Below are 8,567 nucleotides of genomic sequence, written 5' to 3'. Positions count from 1 at the left end.
CTCTTCTGTTCTTGCAGAACTCCCTTTCTTCAGTGCTGCTCTTTCTCCCATCCACCTTCTTCTCAGGACCCCTGTGCTGCTTGCTCAGCAGCACCATCATGCTACTCTTTGCCCCCACAACCCAACCCCCCAAAATGTTGAGGGGGGAAAAAAAAGGGACGCTGTCCTTTGAGAGGAGGACAGGGAGGGAGTAGGGTTTTCTGTTTTAACTCGTTTGTTGCTGTAGGGGAGCAGTTGTGGGGACAGTTCCTCTCCTTAGGGGGAGTGATGGAGGCAGAGGCCCAACGAGGCTGGGAAGTGTTGAGTAAGGCCAGGCTGAATCTAGTGATTACAGCGGTTTTGGAGGGGCTTTGCCTGTTCTGAATCACTGTTTGTGTGTAGATCTTGACTGTCATGGTGTGTTTTAGTGTAGTGCTGGGCCTTCCACTTCAGTGGATTTAGAGGTTGAGCTTCTTAAAAAGGTAGAAAATGTGTTTGTGATCAAAATGTCATAAAATAATCAGTAAAAGTAACATAGTTTGTGGGAAGGAAGGAAAATGTACATGTGTAGATGAAGTTCATGTGCATAGGTATATTGATACACTGTTTAGGTGTTCTTAATGAAGTTATGGTATGATGAAGTAAATACTGGTATCCTGTTCTAGGTATGTAGTTTTGTTGATGTTATTTGTATTTACTACTGAACTATGGGCTTTATTGGGTACTTGTACTTGCTGTGTGTAATGTGGGCATTGAAATAACTGAGATGGCATTGCAAATTCCAGAAATCTGTTGTCAGTGTTTGCTGTTTGTCCATACATTTATAGATAGTAATACCTAGAAAATGCTTTGATAATGAGCATGACTTGTTTAGAATCCCATACCATATTGCTAAGCACGTTTGTTTCTTGCTTTTAGTACCTGATGTGGGAGAAAACCAATGAGAAACACCAAACTTACCTGAGTGGCACCAGATTTTCACTTCTGTGGTTTTTTTCTTTCTGCAATGTTATATTAAGATTTTTATATTTAGTGTCACGCAGTATGAGAAAGTTAATTTAGCAGATACTACTGCAGCAAACTTTCCCATTGATGTTAATAGGAGCCTTAACTATGTAGAGACCAAAAGATTTCATTCCTACTAAAATAATTTTGTATTGTAGGATTTAATTTGGGAGGTAAGAAGAATCAATGCATTCTTATAAAGGTATTTTCTTTTTAAATGTCAAATAGATGAAACTGAGCCAATGTAAAGAAAAAACAGGAATTACACATAAGGAAATAACAATAGTGACTTTTCATTAACTTATGTAAAATTAATGTATAGAATATATTTGGCTGTCCTTATTATCCTAACAGCCTTAGTATTAAGCATTTTGGAACTTTAGGATATTTTAGAGCGGATTTAAAATTTAGTGGTTTGTGTCTTGACACTTGACTGTGAATTCCTTTCTCAATCAGTGTTTTACTGGTGTTGTCTGTATTGTGTTATGTTTAATCAGTGCTTTCTAGTAAAATTTGTCTCTACATTTAATTTTCATAAAGTAAAGGTTTTGCTGAACTTGTGAATAAGAGAAAAATTTTCTAGTATTTAAAAATGTAAAGCATATACTTTAGTGACAGATGGTCACTGTCTGAATTCTGCAGTGCAAACACCACTGTTGCAGTGCTGCTCCAGGACGACACTGCTGTTATTCCAGTGGGAGTGAAAGCTGGTACTCCTGTAAAGAGAAAGTGGAAATTACATACAGTGTAAATTCCATTTTGAGCTTTATTTAAAACTGTAGGTGTGCCAGCTCTGATAGAGACAGAAGAGTAATATAATTTGACATTTTTTAGGCTTTTTTTCTCATGAGAATAAGCAAAACATAGACACTAGATCCTGAATAGTGCTGTTGGTGGCTTAAGTGATCAGTATGACTATTTTTCTTTCTTTTATCTGAATTACATTTAGCTGTTCCTCTGACATGCCTGTCACCGACTTTTCTATTGCTCAAAAGTATTAGTTATTCCTTTTAGTCTTGTGGCCCCTCAGCAGCTTTAAAACCAAGCTAGAATATACCCATAAGATAGATGTTTAAGCTTGGGGAAGACTTGCATGTGACTTGTTGCAATGTGTACTTGGGACCTGTGCTGACATTTCAGAGTGAGGGGGAAAAGAGGATATATGGGGGATGCTGGTTAGTATTGTTAACTTACGGTGTTGTGTGTCCTTAGCAGGTCTGGTCTGAGAGTAGCTACCACCATGCAGCAACTTGTAAATAATATGCTTGGCTAGGCACTTAAACTGGGTCCTAAATTAAGGAGCTGATTATGAAGTTTGTAGTATCTGGTTAGATTATAGGAACTGGACTGTTAATGTTGTTACCTTAGCAGGTCAGATCTTTACTGAACTGAAACTGAAGGAAAATTATTAACTTGTATCAGTTTGGTTCACCCTTTAAAAGTACCTCAAAGAACTTGAATTTGAAAATTGCCATGGATGAAAAGTGCATCATAACACCTAAACAAGATGCTTAAAAGATTATTTACTCTGTCCTGCTGCAAAAATATGCACCATAGTTCCAGCTCAGACTTCTCTGGGTTTAACTTGAAGTCACTGAGTCTTGTTATACTTTTGTCTGCTAGAACAAGGAGCCTTCTGTTATCAGCTTTTCCACAGCGCTGCAGTTTGTAGCTTTTCAATTTTCTTTTTCTTTAGTAAATTGCACAGTGAGTAGAGTGAACTTGAGGCTTTCACTTCAAGATGTTGCAATCCTTTGTCACTCTCATGGTCCTCCAAGCCCTCTCCAGCATATCAATGTCTTGCTTGAACTGGGTATGCCAGAATTGGAGGCTTTGTTCCACTAGCAGGTGCAAAAGTGCCAAGTACAGGATAGAAAGTAACCCGTCTTTTCCTAATTACATTGTTACTTAGGCACCCAAGAATCCCGCTAACCCTTTTGGCCATAAAGTTGAATTGTATCGTTACTGTGCATTTGATTATTGGCCATGGTAGTGTCCTCCTTACGGTTATTACTTTCTAAGATAGAAACCTGTGTTTTGTAAATACAGTCCCCTGTCGTCCTTGCTAGATGTGCAACTTCACCTTTAGCTGTATTGAAATGTGTGCTTGCAGCTGGCTTGCCAGGTAATTTAGGAAGCATCGTGTCTGATCTTTTCGTTATTTGCTATTTTTCTATCAGTATTAATTTCACTGTTCTTTCAGGTCATTGCTAGAAATGTGTGTGTCATAGCTGTGATCTGTTCCCTGAAGACCCTGTTATAAACACTGTTATGATTCTCCGTTTACAGTTAAGAGCCGGGCAGTACTTTCTTAATGCTATGGTGACGGTTTCGTAAATGTGTAGACCACAAGAGACATTAGCTAGATGGATAAATTCAAAGACTGAATTTCTTTCCTCTCTGCCTTTGAGTTAAAGCACCTTAGGGGAAGGTTGTGTTAGGGAATACGTATTGCTGCTGATTGTATAATTCATTTTTTGTGGCTTAATTGAGTGCTATATTTTTCCAGAGCTGCCAGTGTCTCTTTGAATGCTTGGTTTCAATGTTGAAGACAAGTAATTAAAAACACCAGTAAAAAAATCAACCCAAACCCAAAACCCAAACCAAACAAAAACCACCAAGCAAGATACTTGTTCATGTTTGCTTCTGTGGTAGAAGTACTACTGTCGTGTTTGGGTTTTTTTTCTTTCTTAAGACATCCACTTCTTGGGTGCCTAGGTAGGAGAATGGGGTGTCCTTGCCTGTGTACTTTTCCTTTCTCCTCTTTGTAGCTTTCACAACCTGGAACTCAGGGTCGATGGAAACAATAATTTGAGTTTGTGGTGGAGAGAGCCTGTTTCCAAGTGGTAGTAAGATAAATACACTTCTCTGGGGGTTACCACTTAAAGTGTTTAGAGACAGAATTAGTACCCTGTCGTTTTTTATTTTGTTAGTAAGTGCATGCTTTAGGGTCTTACACTGTAGATTTTCCTTGTAAGTGGTCTCACTGAAGTTGTTATACAAGGTGGGCAGGAGGACTGTGGTAATGGTGTAGGAGAGAAAATTAAGAAAACAAAGATATAAAGACTTTGAGGCATAATGTACTGATTCCTTATGGAAAGACAAGATAAGGAACTTTTCTGGTGGGAAAGCTGCCTGGTGTTTCTACAGCAGATGGATAGAAGATATAAATGTAGATAAAATAAAGATGAAACTGAGAAGGAGAGAGCTAAGCTGTAACGTGGAGAATGTTCTTTGCTGTTGTGGCTACAAATTAAAAAAAAAATACACTGTCAACTAGAGCAGACTTTCCAGCTGTTGTTTAGTTCTCTGCTAAAACTTGTCTACCTCACTTTGCCAACAGTGGAAGTTATTTGCTTTTATTGCAATAGCTTCTAAAATACAGAATTTTATTACCTGTGCTGTCCCTCAGTGCCACCTGTGAACGTTGTTCTCTTGAGGCACAAAACAACTTGTATATGCAGGCTGTGTTATATTAATATAGGGCCCCAGTCTGTTTCTCTGCCCAAGGACATGTGGAAAATGCGGCTTTTCTGAGCTGCTGTAGAAGTGTGGTATACTAAGAGACTGTTTTCATGTCCCTGGTTGTTACACAAGTATGGTGGTAATTGCTTTATGCCTCTGGTGAGGTTCATGGCAATATGCCCCAGCTTGCAGCTTGGCCCCTCCTCAGCTGCTCTGTACAGCCTTGGGCAGCAACTTGCAGTACGTTGCTGTTGTCTGTGTTTCGGTAGTAAAGTTGTGGATTTTTTTCTTGCGAGTAGTGTGATCCTAAATAGAAGTTTATCCTTGAAGTACTATTGCATCTGCATTTATTTTGGAATGCAAAGAAAAAACCTTGGCTGTACTTAGAAGGTGGCCTATACTTTCCACAGCATTCCACATTACCTTCGTCTCTGTTTCGACGAGTGCACAGCTTTCTACATAGCACTCTATGTAAGCAACTGTTCCTCCGTACCTGTGCTCTTCATCTCCCTATCCCCTGTCCATATCTGTCACCACATCCCTGTATGTTGGTCCTGTACAGTGCAGGCTCTGGATTCCACTGAATTTCTGCATGTCCTGGGGAGCAGATGCTGGAGAGGAGGAATAAATAGCGTAGGAGTAAATTGCTGCTGGTCACCTGGTTGGTGCTTTCTTATCTCTTGGTGAAGCAGTGACATCTGAACAGCTGGACCATGAATAAAACACCCTGTTTGAATGTTAGATGAAGCATGTTTGTGGCTTTTTCCAGTTTTTTTCTGAAATAAAACTTCTGTTGCAGTATTTGAGCTCTGAGGAGCTGACAGCTATGTGCCAACGTGCAAGGGCATGTGGGGCTGGCTACATGGCTGGTGGCTGCAGACGCTGCAGCAGGATCCAGACTTACCCCTTGCACTGCAATGGAAAAGAGATGCAAAGTGCGAGTGCTTCTCACCCACTTGTCCTTTTATGTTGATGAATGTTGTGACCTTGGAAGAACTGCCTTTTGGGTCATCCTGGTTATTGGCACAAGCTAGGAGGTGCTAGTGTTTTTTGATCTGTTGAGTACTGCATTTTCGTGGGACCAGGGCAGAATCTTATAGGGAGGGCTAGTTAGGGGGACCTGGCACTGGTTATCGTGTAACTTGTCATGACTCGCTTGTAGAGCCATTTTATCAGCAATTGATCTGAGCATCATCGGTTATTTCTGGTTTATGGGAGTAATTGTTTCTGGTTGTGTCCTTTAGTACTATGTGTGTTGTTACCACCTGTAGAGGTTTGAACCAAGGGTTATAAACCTATGGCCTGCTCTCTCTTGTACAGAAGATGTGTGTTTTGATTGTGAATTGGTGAAATCTTTGCATTACCTCAGAGGCGTTTTGTGTTAAAAGTTAAAGTCTGACCCTTTTCAGATTGATGAAATGGTTTGCTGTAACTGATTTTTCATGTGTGCTGGAAGCATTAGCTCACAAGTGTGTTTTTGGTGTGTGTGTTTATATATTTATGTGTGTATATAAGAGATAATGTCTGGTTGAAGTTTAAGTAATACAGCAAAGGCTACAGCAGACTGTACTCTGATTCCTGTCCCAATAGCACTAACTACTCTGGAGTCTAAGCTCAATCATGATTTGGTATTGTTTTATACCTCCAGATAGAGTAGTCTTTTATTGATCTGGTTTATTCTTCAGCTTTTCATTACACTTGTGTAAAAGCTTTAGAAATCAATCACATCTGACTTGTGTGCTCAGTTTCCATGAATTATAAGACTGTTGCTTGGCATTGTAATATCCTTGCTTGTAGTTTTCACTACAGATTTTTTTGAGTCCTGATTCAGGACTTGAAGATAGATTGCTCCTAGGTTGTTCAGCTGCAAAAGGTTTTTGCTGGGCTGTTACTTTTGGTTTGCCAGACTTAAACTGAGGAGAAGAATGAAATGAGCTCTGCCCCTGCTAGTATGTCTGCATTTCTTTTTATGCTGGGAAACAATAACTTCACATATTAAACAGAAAAGGCCACTGGAAAGTCTGGTAAGAGAGGAAAGAAAAAGGTATTTTTTAGGATTCATTGCAGTTCAGTAACACAAGAGAAAAAGCAACATAATGCTCAAAAGGAAGAGAGTTTGATTTTTTTAAAAAAATCCAATTTTATCATAATATTTATTCTGTATGTGGAAAAATAAAATATGAACCAAATTGTGCCAATGATATGATTCATCTGGTGCTTTTTTCTCCCTCATTGCATGTGGGCAGCTTCCAGTAATATTAGTGGAAGTTATGATGTATGAGGAATAACTTTATTTTAAAAGTAACCCCACTTTACTGCTGAGATCACTGGGGTCTTATGGGGATGCAGCACTGCACCTGTGCGCTATTAGTGATTAGTATTAGTATTTTTGAGTATAGCAGTGCTTTTTGGTCAGATTAAAGTATTTTTTTGAGGAACAGTATAGTTGAGAGAAGTGTGATACCTCTCATTGCTCTCAGTTTGCAAGACTTGGATTTTATTTTTTTTTTAATGTAGTGGTTGACACCTTCTAAAAATGAAGGAAATTGAAAAATATGTTGTTGTGGTGAAAATGTACAAATGCTAGGGAATTATTGTCGTCTATTTGCTTCTATCTCCTCAGACTCCTAATTGTCTAATGGAATAATTTTTAATAACAGTTTTACATGCTTGGGACAACTTTTGGACTGACAGAGATCTTAAGATATACTTTTGATGAAGAAAAACCCAGCAATTTCATACTCTAGTTCTTTCTGAAGTTAAATTAATTAAAATTCAGCTTTTGCCCAAGTATAGGATTGTGGACCCGTAAAATATTTTCTGGTGTGGTTGCAGAGGCCCCTGCTAACAATAGACCTGCTTAACTGCTTTTGTGACTCTCTTAGAAATTGCTCAGTGATCCCCTGGGTGTGTGGATCATTGATTGAAAATCACCAGGATCCAAAGGAGTTCATGCTCACAGACCATTAGTCAGCATCTGTGTGTAATGAAAAAGCATTAAATAAGTTATCTTTCTTTCTTAATGTGATTTCCATAGGTTTGACTTAGCTGCATAGGTGCTGGACATGTTTTTACATAGCATTTCCATGAGAATTTATGGTGCCTTTGATAATATCTAGGGCGCGCTATAGTTTCCCTCCTTTGTTTTTTATCAATTGGGAATCAGTTGCGAGGTGGACGCTGGGCTCCAGTTAGAGCTGGGTCCGTGTGCCTTGTTTTGCCTGGGGGTTTCTGGCAATTCCATCTCAGTGGTTATGATTAATCATAAATCTATTTTGCATTTGTTCTTCTGAGTTATTTTCTCAGAGAAGTCCATGCACTTTAGTTGGTATGAGCACCAATGTCTGATTTTACAGAATGTTTTATGTTAAACTGGGTGTTGTTTTCTGGGAACTGCCAAGATGTGCTGTGCCAACGTATGGTTAATTCACCAGTTGTATTCCTTATATATGATTTGAAAAGCAGTACTGGTTTTCTTGTTAAGTGGGGCTTAAGGCTACAGATTATTTAAATAACTCTTAGATGTTACAATAAGATTAAGTACCAGCACTGTCTGTTTTGACATTAAATTATTTTTAAAAGGAAATTTAATATAAATAGAAATAAAATTTTATTAATGTAAGAAAAATTGGATTCTGCCTTTATTGCAGTTTCTGCCTGAGTTCCTGTCTTAATTTTTTTTTAAACTTAAATTACATAACTCCTTCATATCCATAATACTATCTAAAGGTCCATATACGTATTCTTTCCAGGACACAGTATTCGGACTCTATCTAGATTTTGATTTTGCTTCAGCCACATGAATTGTATAATACTGGTGAAGATGAAGAATATATTTAACCAGATATTAGAATTTAGAGTTTACTAAAGTACTGTTAAGGATAGCTTACATGAGAGTTTCTTCAGAAAGCTGGAAGTTGCCATCTAAATACAGAAGAAGCTAAACACGGTGTTTAGAGGGTAGCTTTCAGGTGAGCTAATGTTAATTTGCTTACTGTCCATTTCAGCTTAAGTTTTGTCATTTTTTTTAAGGACTTGAGACTAAGCCTGAAAACCAGCCATTCTTGTTAGAGCGTCCAGCCCAGTGCTGTATCAGTTTATTGGTCTAGCCAAATCTG

This window comes from Pterocles gutturalis, unplaced genomic scaffold (genome assembly GCF_000699245.1).
Source record: "Pterocles gutturalis isolate BGI_N339 unplaced genomic scaffold, ASM69924v1 scaffold47876, whole genome shotgun sequence".
NCBI lineage: Eukaryota > Metazoa > Chordata > Aves > Pterocliformes > Pteroclidae > Pterocles > Pterocles gutturalis.
This window is presented reverse-complemented; position numbering follows the sequence as displayed.